The 17881-nt window shown below is 44.3% G+C and overlaps 1 protein-coding gene across 1 annotated transcript in view; it reads right to left on the bottom strand.

Moving 5' to 3' along the window:
• Positions 1 to 4572: 4572 nt before the first annotated feature.
• Positions 4573 to 17881, bottom strand: part of ATPSCKMT (ATP synthase c subunit lysine N-methyltransferase) — a 56533-nt gene continuing 43224 nt past the window's right edge. Inside the window, exon 6 of the transcript XR_012377649.1 lies at positions 4573 to 4591. The gene's annotated coding sequence lies outside the window, so the exon portion shown is untranslated. The remainder of the gene's footprint in view (positions 4592 to 17881) is intronic.

Here is a 17881-nt window from a genome sequence, read left to right as displayed (position 1 = left end):
CGAGCCCCGCGTTGGGCTCCACACTGGGCATAGAGCCTGCTTACGATTCTCTCTCAAAAAAAAAAAAAGAAAGAAAGAAAAGAGAAGAAAAGAAAGACCTTACTGGAAATAGCTATAAGGGGGGAAATAAAACATTTTAAATATGGTTTTCTTCCACGTAACAGGAGGCATGTGCTTCCATCTGAAAGTTCCTTCCCTTTGAGCAGCTCTTAGTGTTGGGCAATTTGGAATTGTAAAGTGCAGGATGTGAGGCAGGAAAACTTGCTTAAGACCTACTGCTCCTTTACCTTTGGTTCACATGCTGTTCTTCCCCGTTAAACAGCATGTTCTGAGAGGGCGGCCAAGAACTTTCTGGAAGAAAGGCATGTGAGCAGAAGTGATGCATGCCACTTGTAGGCCTGGTTCCTGAAACCCTACATGTGTCCCCCCCATTCTTTCCCCTTCCTACTGGCAGAAGCGCCAAGGATTAGGGTGACCCTGAAAGCCACGTGTTGAGAACTGCAGAGCCATTGTCCACGAAAATCCGAGTGACCCCAGGGAACAGAGCCACCACCAAACTGAACTGTTAAAAAATCACTGACATATTACAATTCTGTAGTTTGCGGTCTCTTTGTTACAGCAGCTAGTGTTACCTGAACCAATACAGACCTGCCCATCTTTGTATCCCCAGTGCCTACAACAGAGCATGGCTCTGTCACTGGTTGAATAATCAAAATGCAACATCTCTACCTATGAAGCAGAGCTACCCAGAATTGCCCCCAGTTCTAGGAAAAACAAAATAAAATTCTACTCCCCATGACGAGGAAAAAAGGTCATAAAGAAATGGAAACACTGGAGTCAGCAAGTATCTGGCCGAGCCATCTGGAGTACACATACAATCCGGAAAATATCAACCCATGAATTAGTCATCTGCTGTTTCCTCCTCCAGCATTACCTCCCTTTATTCAAGGTACAAAATGCCCAAAGTCTTTACAAACCTCCCCTCCACCACTCAGCTCTGTGGTTGAGAGAGACTGACTCAACCCTCCCTGCCCCACCCTCAGACTGGCAGACTGGCTTAAATCAAATGGATGATCCCATCCCCCGAGCCATAGAGATTGATCTGGGCATGGTCTGGGGAGCTAGGCCAGACCACAATGTCTGGCCAGGGCATTAAGACTGACTAGAATTGAAAGCACGAATTCAGTCCACTTCAGTGTACCTACTGACACAGCAAACATGCCAAAGGTATTCCTGAGATATGGTTACATGTATGTGAACAAAACCCCCTGTGGCTTCCCTGTGGGCTCCAAAAACTTATTAGTCAGTATGGCCTTTGGGGAGTGAGCCATCCACCAGGTCAGGGAGGCTTGGAGCCCAGAATTCATCATTTGCGGGCCACATCAGCGACAAGGCTCTAAGCACTGCCATAAAGAGACTATAATACAGTTAGTTGTGTGCTCCATGTCCCGTGTCCTACAAGTCGTTGAGCCTACAGTAGGCCTGGCCGTGGCCCACCACAATCCACCCCTTTATGAAGATATAGATGGACAACTCTTGTGCCCCACCATGTCCCGTTGCTCCCGGTGACACAAACAAGTGTTACTAGGACATAGCAGGGCGTTGCAAAAAATAATAATAACCCAGAACTAAATTAGCATGTGCTATTAGTTATAGGGTAAACCCCTGTTTTGAATGGGTAAATTACACAAATCCACCAGTGAGTATTTGGACTCCTAAGCACACTGGGGTCTGTGAACTTCACTTACGAAGAAGTCGCAGTTATATGGCCTCACCTGCAAGGCAGTTCTTCAAGTTTTCCTAGTCGGACTCATCTCAGTGAAACCCACTTTCAAAAACATGTTCTTGAGACCATCAGCCCCATGGATCTGCAATACATCTGGTTTGGCTAGGCCCACCCGTCCACCCCAACATCATCCGTCTCCTGAGGAGACAGCTGGTGGGAATCCCTAGCTACACCCGTGACAATAAGTCTACCATGAGAACTCTACTTCACGGTCCTTGCCCTCTCTCTGCCGTCCAGGACGTAGTAGGTTAAATAATGAAAAAAAATCATGTCTACCCCAAAACTCAGAAGGTGATCTTATTTAGAAAAAAGGCTCTTAATAGAAGTCATTAGCTAAGGATCCCAAGGTGAAATCATCCCAGATTTTGGGGGCAATCTCTAAATCCAATGACTGGTGTCCCCATAAGAAGGGAAGAAGACACAAAGACACACAGGCCTCTGTTCCCACCGAGCTAGTCCTCAAAGGCCTCCCCAGGTCTCATCTCTGGGACATCTTCAAGATTAACCTCACCTACCTCCAGTGAGGGCTGGAGGATGACAGGCTGCATCCCAGATGCTGGCTCCTCCACTTGGCAGACCACCCACCACCACATGCCCTAATACCTCAACAGAGGATGCTCCCAGGGTGGGACACTCAGAGGCGCCAAATGCCCTGGGCTCCAGGAGGCCATCCCAATACATGGGGCTCTTGCCTTTATAACCTTCCTTCCCCATTTCCCAGTTAGGCTTGCAGTCATCCTTTGCAATCTTGTTAACTCTGCCAAAAGCTCAACCTGACCACATCATCTAGCCTGGGTTTGAACTCTGGCAAGAATAAGGACAGGGTCTTATTTAAGATTGCTTTCATCGTGGTTTATCAGGAAACCAGCCACTGAGCAGGGCCAAGGGCATGCGTGATATAAGGACACAAAAGGTGTCAGGAGCCCCCCATGGCCTTCCAATTTCTCATGAAGGGACCTAAATGCCAACATCTCCTACACAGAGTGAGCTTCCTCCAGGCCCCAAGAGCTCAGAGCCCTGGGCTCACTTGCTTCACACCATGAGGCTGGCAGAGGGGCATGTCAGCACTCCAGGGTTTATGGAAGGAGTGACTGTAACACCAACATTTCCTCTACCATGGTCTCAGGCTCCCACCGCAGGCCCGAATGACCCCCACCAGACTTAACAGAAGTAATAGCTAACATTTAGTAGATGCTGGCGCACACGTATGTTAATGCATGTCACGTCATCACAACGATCATTATTACCCTGCTCTTCCATAGGCGGGAAACGAGGCACAGGGCAGCTAAGTAGCCTGCCTATTCCAACTCCCCTTTGACATAGAAGATGGGGACACGGGGTCCCCCAGATCTGTCCCTGTTGGCCTGGAGCACCCCTCAAGTATCCTGTCTTCAGAAATGTCCTGGTTCGAGGACAGCTTTCCATCCTAATTTTCCACAAGTACCCTGAAACTTCACGAAGTCACGTCCAACACCCCTTCCCTCCTGGGAGTACAAACAGGGGTGCTTAATTTCACAAACTGCTCTCTCCCCTAAAGGAAGACTAATTTTGCTTCTCCCTAGACTGCTCTGATGTCCCTTCCCGGAGGGATTTGGTCCCCTGCTCTCCTCCAGCATTGTCACGTTCCCCGGCAAGGTCTCCACTGGGCCCCAGTCAGAGATGGGCAGAAGGTGGCCGCGAGGCCCAGCAAGGTGCCCGAACTCTCCAGTGACTGAATACACAAGCACAAAGACACACTGGGGTCCAGAGGGTGTGAAGCCTTTCTCATGCTGCCACTTACAGAACGTCGTCACAACAAGGGTTAACTGCCTGGCCATGTCCTGAGCTAGGTGACACAGGGCCTGTGGTGAGGGCGGAGACAGGCATGCCCTCACTGAAACACTCCCCAGGGGATTTTGAGAGCAATCCCCTCCCAGGTGAGCTCCAGCGATAAAAAGTGAAATCTCACCTCCTAAGCCGTGCTTTATATTTTGGGTTTTTTCTGATGATAGGAAATACTGCATGCTCATCATGAATTTTTAAAAAAGTGGATGAAGCAGAAAGTGGAGAGCATCCAAAATCTGCCCCTCCGTCAAAAAAACCTCAATAGGTGGATGTGTATCCCACAGAGCTTTCCATACCTATATAAGCATATAGGTATACGTATTAGATTATGTTTAGATTATTCCTAGATTATTATTAGATTAGATGGATTTTTTTTTAATTTATTTGACAGAGACACAGCGAGAGAGGGAACACAAGCAGGGGGAGTGGGAGAGGGAGAAGCAGGTTTCCCACTGAGCAGGGAGTCCGATATGGGGCTCGATCCCAGGACACTGGGATCATGACCTGAGCCGAAGGCAGATGCTTAACAACTGAGCCACCCAGGCGCCCCAGATGAGATCATTTCTAATCAACCACTTAGCCAAGCCATCTCTGTGTCTTAACGTTCCAGCAGTAATTTGGGCTGATAATGTGCCAACAATGCAAATTAATCATTTACTACATATTTAAGGGTAGGTCAGTTTTTCACAATAATGTTCTGGCTTCTTTTATTTTCCCTATAGTTTTTTTTCTTTCCTACCGACCTCCATGTGGAGCAGAATTCTCCCTGTTCCCTCATCTCTGTGCATAAAGGTAATACAGTTGGATGATGTGGTCAGATGACACAGATTAAGCTGGGCCGGTCACTCTCTGCAGGACAGGAGTGTCTTCTGAATGCTGGGATGTCACTTGCCTGGGTGCTTTCCTTCACAAGAGGACAGCCACCATACCTTCTGGTCAAGGATGGCTGAGGGCACTCCCGGTTCCAGAAAATAGATCTGGCTAAGGGGGCGAGAGAAAGCCGTAAAATGCACAAGTTCCAACAAGTCTCTCCTTCCCCTGTTAAAAGGTTCACAAAGCTGTGGAGCACACACTGTGATACCCAAGGGCCCAGGCTGGTGCTGAGAATCGAGAGCCCGCAGTGGATATTGAGAATCTGATCAGAAAGAACACCACCACGCCGCAAGGGCAGGCAAGATGCTCACTCACTAAGCCTCACACTCTCCCCTTTGCTGAAATAACTCCGATGTCCAGCTACGTGGCCAATTCTAGTCACCATTAACTGACAGTGTGAATATAAACCCTCTTCTAGAAAATACACTCTACACATTTTTTTCTCTCAAAAGCTCATGCCGCGTTTAACTGAGGCTTGAGCCCGGTCCAAGCCAGACAGGTGAGGACACTGAGTGTCTGGATACCAGTGCCAACTCCATCACTTATTAGGCATAACTTTGGTCAAGTTGCTAACATGAGGCTCCCTCACCTGTAAAATGGGAATAAAAATACTTCTCTCAGAGAGTCCTTATTAGAACAAAAGCAAGCAGAATTAAAAAAAATTTTTTTAAACAGGCAGGAAAAAAAATACAATAAAACCATGTGTAAAGCTGAGGAGGCCCTCTGTAAACAGCAGTTTCTTCCAAAATAAAAGCATGTCTGGGGAAGACTGGTACAGCGCTCAGGAGTAGGAACGCAGAGCGTGGACTGAAGATTCTCCAGAAGAGACAGCCACTTGAGAAGGGAGACGCCTAGTGGCATGCCTGGAGGGCCTGCGGAGCTGGCTGGCCCGGGGTTCAAATCCCAGCTCCCCGCTCAACCACTCACTAGCTGTGCAACCATCAGCAAGTGGCTGAGCCCCTGCAAGTCTCAGTATATCCTTATCTGGAACAGGATTATTAACAGGATCCTCCTCCCAGGGTAGGTAGGACAATGACTTCAGGCCATGCATTTTGATGGCTAAAAACAATTTACAAAATGTGGAGGATTGCTGAAGCTGGATAAGTCCAGGGAGGAGCATATTACTGTTCTCCCTACTTTGTGCGCATTCGAAATCATCCCTAATAACTTGCAACCAAGTTCTTAAAATAGTCCTCACACGTAAGTGCCCTTAAGTAACAGTCAAAGAGAGAGGTTGTTGCATGCCCTTCTGGGCATTTGGAAGATCATAGACCCCTCTGAGGATGAGATGAAAGATGTGGACGAACTTTGCATCCATACACCACAACCTCTGCCCCAACTTGTACACAAAGTCTGCCTGGGACCCCTGGGGGCCCCATGGATCCCAAATTAAGAAGCCCTGCCCTTCCATTGTGGGGAAAAGGCAGAGGCGCAGTAATTCTCTGCCGTGCTACCCATAGTTTCCTAACCTCCCTCAGATTAAAGTGTACTGTAGGAAATCACTGAAGGAAGAGGAACCAAAATGATGGGCCTCTCTCACTAGGAGAACACCCAATCCAGTGCCCACAGCAAGCAAGACATGTCTCATCTCTATGGTTGGTATTTATTTTTCTGCCTTGGGTCACTTATCCAAACATGGAGTCCTTTTCATTTCTAGCCAGAGTAAGAGAGAAGTTATAGCTTCGTAATCGAAGGGGCTTGAAATTTTGATACACCTGTATCAGCTATCATATTCTTGTGCTGAATCTTCTCCCCAGCAATAAATCTCAGAAAAAAATAAAAGTAAGATGATGCAGTATATCATTTCTGATTCTAACAGTATTCTTGGTTTAACATATGACTTTTATGTCTTTGTTAACATTTTTTCTCTACCTTTGTGCAAATAGATGGAAAAATATCTAACGTGGTACAAAATATAACTGTGATATAAAAGCTCTAGGTAAAGCCATAAGCAAGAATAATCGGCTACAAATATACCTCTCAAGTTGAATAAAATAGCTAAGGTTTTAGCTGAACTATCAATTTGGAATACAATTACAGCCCAGTAGTTAGCAGATCACTCAGATATGGATATTTTAGTGTTCTACTTTTCAAATTACAATGTGGAACTTTCAGCAATAAAGGGCAGTTTGAAGAAGTGAAGTCATAAAATGGGAAATGTAGCACATCTAGCATGAGCAAGGGGAAAAGGGAAGTGTGTGGAGCATTAAATGGGACTGGGATCACTGTAAAATTTTAGGAATAGCAACACCTCTGATCTGAAAATCCCAAGAGAGTGCACAACAAGGGAAGGCTGGATGAGTTACGTTTAAAAAAAAAAAATAGAATAAGTACTCTGAAATAAATGTGGAGGAGAGAAGTACAAACGATATCAGCTAAAATCAAACTTGGGGTTGTCAATGGGAATTATCAATAGCACATTACGGTGGGAAAAAGTGTGAGCCCAGGATTATTCACATTACTATGTAAGAGTGGTTCAATACTCAAGCGGAGTTCATGAAATGATGATTTGCTTGAAGTTGCTCAACTTCCTATCTAAATGGTACCTCCTGTGTTCCAAGCCAAAAAAGACGAAGCTGGGCTCCAAACATCTCCCACCACAAACAGGAAAAACAGTCTCAGTGCTCTGAGGACAGAGTGCTGAAAACCACAAGGGAGGCACATCGCTCACTTCCACGGTGCTGATCAAAGCTACTGCTTGCTCTGGAAGGAAATATCATCTCTATCTTCCCAGGCTGTTTGCTCTAAAAACCTCCGCAGAAAGGTCAGTCCAGAACAAAGGCTGTCAGTGCCTCCTTTGCAAGACATTCAGAAGCACAAATGATATTTAAAATGACACAGACTTCTCTTCAACAGCATTTGATGTAGGGAGACAATGGAATAATATCATTGAAATGATTTAAAAAACAAATAGCCAGGAATTTTATCCCCTCAAAAGTAAAGTAAAGGCAAAATAAACATATTCTCAGAGAAATGTAACCTTTAGGATGAACTACCCAAAATCTGGGATATATTCATAAAGCAACAGAAACTTATTAGCATCCATTTTCATCTCATTTTTGCTTTAAAACTGCTGGTAAACAAGTTCCTCTTCTACTCCTGGACAAAAACTCAGCCCCATAAATGCCTTAGTCATAGTTAGATTATAAAAATCTAAAAAGGGCCAAATCACCAAAGAGCAATTCCACATTTTAAATACCTGTTCCCGTCTTAAAGGTCGAAATTCAAACCACTGCTCCAAGCTGAGGTTTCTCTGCTTCCCCCACAGGTCAGGCTGTGCACTGCAGTTAGGAGAGGAGCTGCCGCGGCCTCTGCTCTCTTCCAAGGCTTGTGCTTCTATCCCAGCTTCTGACCCCTGCAGGCCAAGCGGGAAGGAAGAAGATGCGAGGAGGGGAGGAAAGCTCTTACTGACTAGTAGGGGGGTGAGCTAGGATAGTGCTCTTGGGGTTCAGCAAATGTTCATATCTGACTCTTCATCTCCTGTGTATTATGAACGCCCATATTACATCACTCACAAAAATTAACTCAAAATGGATTTAAAGATCGGAACACAAGAACTGAAACTGTAACACTCCTAGAAGAAAATATAAGAGAAAATCGGTTGACATTGGTCTTGGCAATGATTCTTTGATATACCACCAAAAGCACAAGCTCTGACCTTGAGGGAAGTTGGAATAAAGGTTGGAGGAAAGAGCTGGTTGAGCACGTAGAAAGATAATGTCAAGAGAGATGAAGGAAGACAAAAAAGGGAGAGGAAAAATTGCAGTTCCCAACTGAAGGAACCAAAACTGCACAGGAAACGGAATCACTAAAATATAATTTGGCTCATCTGTAAACAAGATTGACATAGCTAAAGTAATGAAAACACTGACTATATAACCTCTCCATCCCTGAAGGTGGGGAGGGGAAATACGTAAATGTGAGGATTATGTGATAGCGTAACAAAGTTTAATTCTGATTCCTCTTAATATAAACTCAACAGTAATACAATGATAATCTAAAACTAAAAGTCAAGAAATAGCAGTATAAGCATTATCTTTATAATTATGGTGGTAAGAAACATAAGAAAACAGAAAAAAAAAAGGTGGAAAGCATCTGCTGATGGGGGTGGGGAAGGATAGGGTAAGGGATGCTCTTTTTCATTATAGATTGTGATGGTTAACTGTATGTGTCAACTTGACTGGCCTAAGAGATACCCAGATAGCTAGAAAAACATTTCTAGGTTTCTATGAGGTCATCTCCAGAAGAGATTAGCCTTTGAATCAGTAGGCTGAGGAAAGAAGATCATCCCCACCATGGCGGGTGGGCATCATCCAATCTGTTGAGAGCCTGAATGGAACAAAAAGGCAGAGGAAGGATGAATTCTGTGATCTAAGTCATCCATCTTCTCCTGCCCCTGGACAATGGTACTCTTGGTTCTTGGTCTTTCAGACTCAGGTTGGGACTTACACCATCACAACGCCCACCAAGCTCAGGCCCTCTGACTTCAACAGCATTACATCACTGGCTTTCCTGCTTCTCTAGTTTGCTGACGGCAAACTGTGGGACTTCTCAGCCTCCATAACCATACGAGCCAATTCCTATAAGAAATTTCTGCTTATATATCTATATATATCCTACTGATTCTATTTCTTTGGAGAACCCTAAGGCACAAGCAAAACACTTGCAAGCTTTTGCTGACCTTCCATCTTCTCCATCCCACTGGTCAAAACAAGTCAACGACCAAGCCCAGCTTCAGAGTGGGAGGAAGCTTTATTACAGGGGGCAGGTGGGGCCATTCAGGGGCCCATTCGTGTGATCAACCTACCCACTGCCCTGCTTCACAGGGTTGTTGCAAGACTAAAATTAAGCTACCATAACCAGACTGGAAAGGTAGATACTCAAGAACAGACGAATCTATGATGGGTATCTAAGCTGAAATATCCAAGGGACACAGCCAGCCTGCTCTGGCCCCTTCTCTCAATTTTCTTTGAGCTAGAATGCTTTGGATTTAAATAAGCTTAGATTTGAACAAACACTTAGAGGACCATACATGGATCTAAGCCAGGAGTTTTCGAACTTTGCACTCTATGGCCCCAGAAGTAGGAGGGAGGGTGGGTAGGCAGAGACGCTTCTGCTTCGAGTACAGGTTGGTTTTATGTTCTGTCTCCCGGACTTCTGCAAATGATTTAATATGAACCAACTTCAAAACCCACTCATCTAAGTACGTCTTTAGTGCCAAGCTGTCAGGAGAAACAGGACCCACCTGTGGACTCTCCAACCAATGTCAACGAGCAAGTGCCATGGGGACAAGATACTAAGAGCCCCAAGGAGACAGGCTCACAGAATGTTGGAGGATAAACAACTGGGAATTTGGAGCCAAGGCTCTAGCTGCAAGCTTAATTCTCCCATTTCTCTCAATAATCGTGCTGCTGCTTTAATTATGGGTTGTGGATGGTTCTAGCAAGGAAGAGAGCAGAAAGGTCAGAGAGGTGCCTATAGAAAGATGGAGGGTGGCATAACTTACGAGTGGTTACGCGCTCCAGCTCTGGGGACAAGACACACTTCCCAAGCCAGATCTACCATTTTCAATCCCTGTGACCCCAAGTAAGCTAGCTAATCTCTCTCAGCCTCAATTTCCTAATCTATCAAATGGGGGTGAGAGCAGGCAAGGATTCCATGAGATGCTACATGTAAAACTCACCCGAACAAGGCACATCGTCAGCAAACGTGAAGTCGTCATCACTGAGCCATGGATCCCACAAGGACACGTGGTCTGATGTGAAGTTCTCAGGGGTTGACTCAGGAGCAGAAGTGGGGCACCTGGTCCCCAGATCTCCCAGGGATGTCCCGTTCCAAGTCCAGGGACACTACTGAGAGTCCTGGCTTGACACCTACCCATGGTCTGCAGGCAGTGCCTCTGCCTCTCAGACAGCCGCCCCCCCCCTCCCTGACCCCGGCCTCGAGAAAGGAGCCCTGAGCTCTGCTCAGCCTGTGGCTGTGACAGTGGCCTCCGCTCAGGCTCCCCGACTCTGTCGTCTGCCTTCCCCAACCCACCACCAGGCGAAACTTCCCAAAACACAACGATTACAGTTCTCTGCTCAAACCCCTAATGCTCACCACCTTGGCCTGATATTGAGAAGCTTCCATAGGACTCCCTCCTACTGGACTGATCTCATTTCTCCCTCTGCCATATTATCAACCTCTCCTTGGCAGCTGGCCTTACTCCCTGATGTGAAGATGCCAAGCTCAAGGCTGCCTCCAGCAACCCCCCAACCTAGAAAGTCTTCCCCAGTCCTCTGCCTGCCCAACCTGACCTGGGGCTGCCCAAACCTCCAGGTGGGATGTCTGGCACTTATAATTTCTGGAAAGCATTAGAGAGAATACAATTTAACCTAGAACCCTCTGTTTCCCTTTAATTCATGCGGAAATACTAAGCTGGATACCTATCACGCTCATCATACCAAAATAAATTACAAATGGGTAAAGGTGTAAATTTTTAAAAATCCATAAATATTGTTGAAGAAAATACAAATTCCCTGATGTTCTCCAAGTAGGGAAGACCTTTTTATGCATGACACAGAATTCAAAAGCTATAAATAAAAGATTTTTTAAATCTGAGTAAACAACATTAAAATTTTCCACATGGCAAAAGAAAAATACCAGCCCTGGTATAAGTTCACAGCACTCTGACAAAGGGCGCCTATAAATCAATGAGTAAAAGGTGCAGCAACATAATATAAAAATGGGCAAAGGACGTGAACGGACAAGTCACAGGGAAAAAAACGGTTTTCAAAAGTATGAAAAATCCTCAATTTTATTTCAAAATACAAACTGGAAACTACAAGAGGATATCCGTTTTCCATGATCAGTTTAACGAAGATGAAGTTTTTGTTTCATCCATTGTGCTATCACGAGTGTAAGGAAGGAGGCAACCTTACAAACGTCTTAAGGCTCTCAGCTGGAGAGGTAAAGCTCTACGACCTCTCTGAGCAGCGACAAGGCAGCAACAAGTAAGATTTCAAGTTCACATGCCCACCGACCCAGCACTCGTCCACACATTGCTTGCTCTGGATCGTCTGTAGCTCTTCACTCTTTGGCATCACTAAAAGAAAGTAGGGGGGCTACCTCCCCAGCACCCCTTCCCAGGGTGGTTCTGAGTCCCTCCAGGGAGAAGCCCTTGCAGATGAAGGACACGCTAGAAAGTGGGAGGCTGGTGGTCCAGGCAAGCTCCTGAGGACCACCCACATGGCACTGCACACAGAGATCCTTGGTGAAAGCTGCAGAGATTGCTGAGAACCACAAGAATCTCGCCAAGCTCGGAAGGGCCACCCACTCGACAGCTTCCCGCTGCCGACTGCCATTTGCATCCTCCCTGACCTTCACCACCCCGCATGTGTTAAAGATGTGTGTGCCCTCAGTCCCCTGGAAACCTTTAACCAGAACTTTTACAAAGACTGGCTTCTGTTTCCCTGACTGAGCCCTGTTACACATTTATCTTTGGGTATTCATTGTTTCTAATAGCAAAAGAGTGTAAACAACCTAAAAGTGTATCGGTGGTAGATGATTTAAAATACCATGACACAGTCATATGACAGAGTGCCATTTCCCACCAAAAATCACCATGCTTCATGTCTTCATACAGACTGATCACCAAGATGAAAAATAATTAGTTTATATTGTATGCTCCCACTTGTATAATAAAAAAAAAAAAATAGGAATATCACCAGGCGTATATATAAGGAACCAGTGACGGTGAGTACCTCTGAGGAAAACTTAAGAGAATCAGGAGTGGGAGGTAGAGCTACATTACTCCATCTACCCTTTCTACTCCTGAATGATCTAACATGTACATATAGCTCGAACACGAAACCACTAATTAGTAGTTAGTAAGATTACATAATCATTACAAAATGGCAGCAAGACATCAACAGGACACCATGCTTTCTTCCCTTTCCTTCTGTTCTTTATTTCTTCCTGAAATGTAAAATAGAGATAGGGAACTTTCCTTCTTGTTAAGAGTACTTTGGAACAATGTCTATTTGCCTTTTTTGGAAATGAGTTTCCTGCGTTCACTTATAGTATCTAACACTTTTTCCTCAAACCCCAAAGATGAAGTAGAAACTGGATGGAGATTTATGTGCTTCCTTGCCTTATTCTAATAAAGGATTACTTAAATTGCAAATCCATGCATTTGATCTTATTGAGCTGAAGTCCCTACAGTCTTTCAGTTGATAAATTCTAGAGACTGATTTGACTGTTCCATTATCTTCTCTCTAATTGAAAAAGAATAAACAAAAAGGGGACAACTTGACAACTCAGAAAGAAAATCCACATTCTTTCAGTTTCTCACTGTTCCTGTCCTTGTCTAGAAACGGGGTGTCTGAATGGATGCCCTCCATTGAACGGTGACCGTTGGAACCCCAACAACACTGCTGACACTGGAGTTCAATATCGTGAGCCCAAACACTTCCAGCTTCAAGTCACTATTCACACCCCAGATCTGTGACAAACATCTCACATGATTCATCAGACAAACGTAGCTGATATTTTAACTCTTCCCTGAAATCTTTTCTATTCCAGCAAAAAGTTCTTCCTTCCTTCTTTAGACCCCTGTCATACTGCGTATAATTTAAGTAATTATTTTAGTGTCACCTAAGTTTAAAAACTGGCCATTCACCAATATATTCAGATATATTTAGGTGCCTGGTTTTTTTTAAGTATTATTACTGCTATTATTAATTTCTAGACAGTACTAATGAGAAATTTCCTGGCTCTTTCTGGTATTTCCACATAATGACCAATGGTTATGTTTTATTCTGCTTTCTATGTAGTACCTCCCATCTTCCCAGCTACATGAGTCAGTAATCCTTTTCTCACCTTAGGCAGTTTTGAGCTGGGTCTCTGTCTTCCAAAGGCAAAAATCCCAAGAGCTCTCATCCTGTCTTACTGTCGTGTCGGCAGCTTATATGCAGCTGTGCACGCCTCTCCTCCAAGCCACGCTGCTAACTCAGCTCCTAATCCGACAGTCGTCCCTACAACTCATGTCAGTGCTCCTCCCCTCACTCCCACTCTGTTTTAGGCCCTCGAGTTTCGCCTCAGGGGCCTTCCCTGCTTATCCAAGTGACATTGCAAGAGACAGAAGTCACTTCCAAGAAGCTTCAGGAAAAAAGACATATCACAAAGTGTTTGTTATGGGTTGAATTATGTCCCCTCAAAGGATACACCCAAGTCCTAACCTCAACCCTTGTAAATGAGACTTGCTTTGGAAACAGGGTCTTTGCAGATAGGATCAAGTTAAGATGATGTCATTAGGGTGGGCCCTAATCCTGTATGACTCCCTCCAACACACACACCCTTGAGATTCTCTGCTTTTGGAAGTATTGTTGGAGAACAAACATCAACCACACAACAGATGATAGTTCATTCTATTCTACAGAATGTTTTAAGCTAGTCTCAACTCCCTATTATAACAACATACCAGACTATGTTCATAGAGCTTTATCAGTGAGCTACTGGAATTACATGGGGTTAAATTCCTTGTAAATCTCATTATGCAAAAAGGTACACAATGGCTATTCCTCGGTCATTATACCTTGATTTTACAAATGTCAGCAATTTGTGAGTTGCCATTTCTTGTTCCTGGTTTGTGGTTCACGATGAGGCTAAACATGATCTGAAGATTCACTGATGACTCCGCCTTCTTGCTGTCAACTAACTGTTCATGCCCATCTCTTGTAACTCAAAGTGAACGGGACTGACATTGTGGGTTGGAGGCCCAGGCTTGCTCTGATCAATGATTACGTATAACCCTTGCCTTACTAGAGGCAGCTGAGTGGTTTTAAGAGAATCCATGACCACTAGTGACAAATTAGCTTAAAGCATGTTCTTCCCACACTGATCCAAGAGCATCACCTTTGAATACAAAGGACAGCTCAGTGATTGATGGGCATCCTCTGATGTCAGCTCTACTTCTCTACCTAATGAAGGACAAACTCCAATATATTGATCACATTATACAAATTCTGTGACAATTTTGGAAGTTTTCCTTCTCTTATTATTGATTAAATCAGTTGAGATAGACTATAGGCTATGCCACAATAATAAACAGTCCCCAAAGCTGTAAACATTATTTCTCACCCTTGCTCATGACTATTGTCGACTGGCTGGGACTCTGCTCCATGTCATTTGCATTCAGAGACACAGGTTGACAGATACTCTACCATCTGGAACATCACAGATGCTGTGGCAGAGGGAAGGGGGGGGATGGCAAACTGTGCATTAGCTCTTAAGGGAGTCTGCCTAGACAAAACACCTGTAGCTTCTGGTCACATTTCATTGGCCAAGTGAGCCACATGACAAAGCCTATCTTCAAGGGGTCATGGAAACACAATCCTCACAGCTGAAGAGTCCTCATGATACCCCTCTGGTCACTAAATAGCTCAGTTTTCTTCAACAAAATTCACTTATTCCCTCCCCAAGAGAGACAACTCCGAAGTCCCATCCCATGGATCAAGTATCTCAGGGTGATGCATGGCAGTCTCTTCCTCAGGAGTTGTATTAGTCGGCTCAAGCTGGCATAACAAAATACCACAGACTGCGGGGCTTAAACAACCAAAGTTTGTTTTGCCCAGTTCTGGAAGCTAGAAGGCCAAGGCATAGCAGGACTGGTTTCTCCTGAGGCCTCACCCCATTGGACTGGGGCCCCACCCTTACGACCTCACTTAGCCTTAATCACCTCTTTAAAGGCCCTATCTCTAAGTATAGTCTCATGGGGAGCTAAGGTTTCAACATTTGATTTCATGGGACACAATTCAGTCCATAACAGGAGATGATACACAGTGAGTAAACTGTGCTTGGATGTGGCTCTTCTTGTTCTGGAGACTTATGAAATAAAAAGACAAATTATCCATCTCCCACACCCAATCTACAAAGATGAAACAGGGAGCAGACAATTCTGTTGTTTGTTTGGAAAGAGACACCGAGACACTGGGCTTCAGCAATTCTGAAATCCCCCAAATACCTTGAGGCTTACCGTGGGCGTGAGGAATATTAGTCCCTAAATACGCTCTCTGCGAGAAGCCTCATTACCCATAATGCTCCGTGGCCTCTGGTTTCCTTTCACAGTATGCTTTTATGCTCTCTGATACTTCTGAAGCAGGACTAGGGGATATGCTTAGCTTGAGGGCTCAGCCCCCTTCCTGCCCTAAATATTTGGGGCCCGAGGGTCATTTCCAGTCATTAGCAGTTACAGTCTCCTGTAGTTCAACCTGGTGACTCTTTTAGAAGCATACCTTTTGCAATTACATCAGCCTCTTATCTATTTGATTCCAGAAAACTTCATCTGCCAATAGTCATGCCCATAGTTACCTGAAAAACATATCTTATTTGGATCTTTAGTCTAGTAAAGAAGTTTTAATAATGCAGAGGCTTTAACAACGTAGTGATAGCGAAGGAAATAGAATCAGCTGAATGGTTCTTAACAGGAGGCAAAGAGATCACGCCCTTTGCCGCAAGACTCAGATTTAACATTTTTCTACCAGCAAAGGCTCTCTCAATTTTATCTTCTGCTGCTTGGAGTCAGTCTTTCCAACACTGCAAAGCCTCAAATTTCCCCTTCACTCCTGATTAAAGTCCAGCTGATCCTTTTATGACCTTGTCTCCTGTAATACATTGTCAAATGCAGCCAAAAGAAAACAACAAACATCACTAATATTCTGTTTTCCTGCCTCTTTCTCTAGAATTACAAATTCATTAGGGATGTAGTCTGCCTTCCAAGTTAGCCGGACAATAGTGTCACCAAATTTTTTTGCCACTGCATATCATGGACTGTCATCTTTCCAGACTTTATAACAGTTTCTTCACTGTCTATAACTTATTGTTCAAGCCAATGACAAGTTATCATTTTCTTGCTATGTTAGCACCTCACTCCTGGTAGCAATCTCTGTATCAGTCAGAATAAGCTAAATTATGGTACAGTAAGAAACCACCCCACAGTTTCCATGGCTAGAAGAAATAATTTCCTCATGGTACATGTCCATTCAGCTGGTGAGGCTCTGCTCCTTATCATCATTGTGAAGGGACACAGTCTGACCCACAACTCCACCTTCTGGAACTATTATGGCAGGAAGAAATAAATGTAGCAATTGATGCACAAGCTCTCAAAGACTTCTGCCCACGTTTTATTAACCAAGTCAAGTCACGTGGCCATGACTAAATTCAATTCAATCCTACCATGTACCAAAGCAGAGTACCAAAATAACAGTAAAATGTCCTTATGATTCTCACACTCTTTTTTTTTTTTAGATTGAGATATGTAAGAATAAGTTCCAAGAAACCTGACCAAAGACTATACCCAGAAAGACCTCAGGAACATCTCATGGAACTAGTGTACCTTGACATATACTTCGGGGAAAATGGCTTTTGCTTCTAAAAATACAATTCAGTTAGTGAACTTATCCTGTGTTTTGTCTAAGTTTTTATTTCTCAGGTGAATTAACTCTAGGCTTGGCTATTTTAGAGGATACGAGCCATGAAGTCCCAAGAATCACCTGAGACTAACTAGAGCAGGGAGATGGTGCGTCACAGAGACACCTGTAGCATGCCACCTTAATATTCTGCATGCCCATCACGTAGAGCAACCTGAGGTTTTATGTGGATAATTCTCCTATCACATTCCTTTCCCACAAAGACTGCCTTGTCATTCATACTAACGCAATTTTACTCTGCCTACAGTAGAAGGAAGCTACACCTAGATTTCATGACCTCCAAACTCCCAGGGACAATCTCACTCATTCCAACCTATATTCCATACCTCTCACCTGACTATTACTGCAGACTTCTTTGCTTTTGACCATAGTGTAACTTCCATGTCCTGATTTTCTCTTCGGGGCTATAGGAAGGCTGGAGAACCATTTATGTCTAGTTACCATTGTGTTTGTGACTTTAAAAATGCCAGACTGATTTATCTCCTGATACTAAACTGCATTATCAACAATTTAATGTTTGACAGACTCTCAGGAATGACTTCCCTCTCTTCTTGTTCTCTTGCCTTATTTACTCCAAGAAGAACACCGAGAGCTTACTCAGGAAGGATAATGCTCCGTGGTTATGTCTTCTCTGGGAGTTGCAAACAAGACTCCATCAGCCTGCCAAGCATATGCACGGTATTCCCATGTGAAACAGAAGCTTCACTGATCAGTGAACAGAACAAACCACAGCTGCTAGCTTAGTTCTGGCTCGAATCAGGTGTGACTTATGCCATCTCCAAAGGCTGGTTAAGGCTCTGATTCATGCATGAACTTCCCAGTCCATATGGGGTAGGCGACTCAGCTTGAGCTAAAACTTTCTATTAGAATTTAATAGAGTTCGGGAAAACAGCACTCTCATACCAATCCATTGCCAGTTTTATCGAATGAT

Source organism: Callorhinus ursinus, unplaced genomic scaffold, assembly GCF_003265705.2.
Source record: "Callorhinus ursinus isolate GAN/ISIS: 27379988/994484 unplaced genomic scaffold, GSC_fseal_2.0 scaffold3, whole genome shotgun sequence".
In the NCBI taxonomy this organism is placed as follows: domain Eukaryota; kingdom Metazoa; phylum Chordata; class Mammalia; order Carnivora; family Otariidae; genus Callorhinus; species Callorhinus ursinus.
Note: the sequence above shows the minus strand (reverse complement) of the source record. Positions and strands in the feature narration are given on the sequence as shown.